The sequence below is a fragment of the Bison bison genome, unplaced genomic scaffold, assembly GCF_000754665.1.
Source record: "Bison bison bison isolate TAMUID 2011002044 unplaced genomic scaffold, Bison_UMD1.0 scf7180017864503, whole genome shotgun sequence".
NCBI lineage: Eukaryota > Metazoa > Chordata > Mammalia > Artiodactyla > Bovidae > Bison > Bison bison.
This window is the reverse complement of record NW_011495061.1, coordinates 5,978,063-5,981,762: the sequence shown is the minus strand read 5'-3', so window position 1 is coordinate 5,981,762 and position 3,700 is coordinate 5,978,063. Positions and strand designations below refer to the sequence as shown.

Sequence of the window (3,700 nt, the reverse complement as noted above, 5' to 3'; positions counted from 1 at the left end):
CATACAGTATGATATGTAAAGCACATCAGGATTTTAAATGCCTTCAAGAGTTTAGTAAATCATCTTAAGTAAAGCCAGGCACATAAAACAAAAACCCAGAAGAACCAATTGTATATATTAGCTGGGTACCCAGTAACTGAAAATTGTTTGTTTGTTTGTTTTTAAACAATTGTTGTTTAAAACAGTTGTTTTTAAACAAACAACTTTTATCCTCAAGTGGAAAGTTCGGTTCAGTTCAGTCACTCAGTCGTGTCTGACTCTTTGTGACCCCATGAACTGCAGCACGCCAGGCCTCCCTGTTCATCACCAACTCCAAGAGTCCACCCAAACCCATGTCCATTGAGTCGGAGATGCCATCCAACCATCTCATCCTTTGTCGTCCCTTTCTTCTCCTGCCCTCAATCTTTCCCAGCATCAGAGTCTTTTCCAATGAGTCAGCTCTTTGGATCAGGTGGCCAAAGTATTGGAGTTTCAGCTTCAACATCAGTCCTTCCAAAGTGGCAAGTAGCCACGTTCAAATGAGTGAAGAGATAAGTAAAAAGGAATAAAACTGTATTAAAAGTAAATGAATGTAGCATATAACACGCACAGATGGCACATGGTGCCAGTTTTATTTGCAGATAGTATTCCAAAGTTCACAAGTTACACCGTTGCCACAGCCTTGGCTAAATCTTGAACTAGTGCAGAATTCAGCTGTGCTGATCATGCTTAGATGTGGCATACTTGTTCTTAATAGTCATGTGCTTTGTAAGCCCACGATTCACCATGACCGTATTTTTGCCAGGTGTTGCATAACAACAAGAAGGGATTCTTCAGTGTATGACAGGTAATGCTGTAGAGATGGTGTCCGTTCACCATTATCAAGAATTTTCAGTGCTAAGCAAAAAGCTCCTGCTGCAATCCGAGGAGGAAAGTACTCCATATCACAGTCCAGCATAGTTAGTTCCATCAGATATTTGGCCAGAGTATGTAGCTCAACATTAACCTCTCCAATCTTAGATGCTCTCTGAAGGAAATGCAGGGGTAGAGGGTGACCCTGACTACAATTTACAGCTCTTAGAATCTTCATTTCTATCTGTCTGATTTGGAACTTGGTGTAAGTGCTGTCAGTCACAAAGGCAAAGTCACCGATTTCTGGAGGGTACGTTTCCTCACATTTGCTTGGAACAAACATGGCAGTGACTCCAGCCAGCTGCAGCATCTTCTTGGGCACACAATTATCCTACATGAACCAATCAATTTTGGAACAGTCACGTACCTGTTCTCCTGCAGTAACCTGAATTTCATTTGAACATGCACTAGCCAGTCAATTAGGATGGCTCTCATGTTTCCAGTGACTTCACGACCCATTGGGTATTTTGGTTTGACTGCTTGCTCTTCCTCAAGTTGTCTCAGATAAGCATAGATGTCTTTTACATATTCACTACAGAGGTTTGGATCCACTCCGTCTTCTGCATCCACATCACTCACTGCAAGAATTACATCCAAGGAAGCCTGACACAGATATTCTTCTGCAGGGGCACAGCCAGATGTTTCCATGGGGCTTGGAGACGGAGTATCAACCAAAATGGGCTCAGGGGAAAGTTTCTCTTCCTTAACAAGCTCTAATTCTGTCTCCGGCCTCAGCTGGGGCTCCGGCATATGTACAGGAGCCTTTTCCAGAGGTTTTGCTACTTTTTTAGCAGTAACTTTTCCTGCAGCTAAAATTTTTGCTTCCTTTTTCAAGGGCAGTTTGGCCTGTGGCCGTTTACTGACTTTGTTACGGATGTCTCCAAGAGCTGTTCGGGGCCTCAGCCCAGGCTTAGAGGTTGCAGCAGTAGCCACAGGCAAGTGCTTTGCCCCTGCCATACTGATTTTCAGCTTATTTTCAGCATTAGTCTTTGTGTTCCTGGTGATCCGAAGCACCATGGCTTCTTCTGCAACAGGCAGCACTCAGTGAGGGGAAGGAGAGCACTGGAGCCCCAGACCAGCCTGGAACTTGATGGTTGCACCACAGGCCAACCCACTGTCTGCATTTTAAAAGGTTTTTTGTATTTTGCTATGGTGTGTCTTCATTGTTACACGTGGGCTTTCTCTTGTTGTGGTGTGCAGGCTTCTCATTGCAGTGGTTTCTCTAGTTGGGGAAGAAGGATTCTAGGCATGAGGGTTTCAGTGGCTGCAGTAGGTGGACTCAGTAGTTGGCGGCACATGGGCTTAGCAGCTCCTCAGCATGTGGGATCTTCCCAGACCAGGGATGGAACCTGTGTCCCTTGCATTGCAAGGGGGATTCTTAACCACTGGGCCATCAGAGAAGCCCTGCATTTCTTAGAATGCCATTGCCTTCTTTCTGTGTTAGAAGCAAGTTCCGGTTTGAACAGAAAGCACACCCTGGGGACAGTCAGCACTCCTGCTTATGCAGTTGTAGGCGTCATGAGTTTGCCTTGTACTGGCTTTGAGTCTCGTGAATTAAGGGGCATCATAGGTCCATCGGAATTCACCACCTGTGTAGTACTGCAGAGGTTGTACGGGAGTGAGACAGCAAGGAACACCATCTGCTCATAAAGTTACTAAGAATTTTAAGGCAATTCTCTGGCGGTCCAGTGACTTGGCGCACTCACTTCTAGGACCCAATTCCATCCCTGGTCCTGGAATTAAAACACCAATACAGTATACTAACACATATATATGGAATTTAGAATGATGGTAACAATAACCCTGTATATGAGACAGCAAAAGAGACACTGATGTATAGAACAGTCTTTTGGACTCTGTGGGAGAGGGAGAGAGTGGGATGATTTGGGAGAATGGCATTGAAACATGTATAATATTATATATGAAACAAGTCGCCAGTCCGGGTTTGATGCACGATACTGGATGCTTGGGGCTGGTGCACTGGGACGACCCAGAGGGATGGTATGGGGAGGGAGGAGGGTTCAGGATGGGGAACATGTGTATACCTGTGGCGGATTCATGTTAATATATGGCAAAATCAATACAATATTGTAAAGTTAAATAATAAAATAATAAAAAAAAAAGATCTAGCAAGCTCCTTGGAACAACCAAATAAATAAATAAATAAAAAGTTAATGCTGGCAACAACCCAGCATTAAATCAAGTTCTCAATACAGAGTCCTGTGCATAGGACGTACATACACCCATGGAGGTGGCCCTGGGTATAATAGAAGGTGGTAAGAATGGTTGTAGACTCCAATTACTACATTCAGTATAGTGCACTTGTAAACAGGTGAGTAAGGAATGTGGATGGAAGGTGAGGGGGAAGAAAGAGCAGAGGAACGGAAAGAAGCCAAGAGAGACACAGAGAGAGAGAGAAAGAGAGAGAGAAACTGGTGTTGACTTTCTAGTTCTGTGAGGCCCAGTTCTGCTTCGTGTATCCTGCTGTTTACCAGCACTACATTGGGCAATGCAAAGAAAATGGAGCCCCACTGGTAGTTCATGCATGATTTGGGGTGAACTAGAAAAAGATGCCCCTTTCTTAAGATACTTTACTGCCATCTGTTGGGAAACTGTCATAATAACTATGTGAATGAATAGTGACCACAATGAATCCTATCTCTTGGGCAGAGCTCAGTCTGTGTACTTGTGAATGGTAGCCCTGCCTGTTACCCTCAGGGTCCCCAGGAGTCAGAGGCACGAATGGGGATAACTTACAACCTGAGCTTGGCAAACTTAGTGGGTAGCAGGCAGCAGGCCTGCCCACACG

The 3,700-nt window shown here is 44.6% G+C and overlaps 1 pseudogene; it reads right to left on the bottom strand.

The window, feature by feature from the left end:
- Positions 1 to 642: 642 nt before the first annotated feature.
- On the bottom strand, positions 643 to 1,908 carry LOC104980608 (annotated as a pseudogene).
- Positions 1,909 to 3,700: the final 1,792 nt, after the last annotated feature.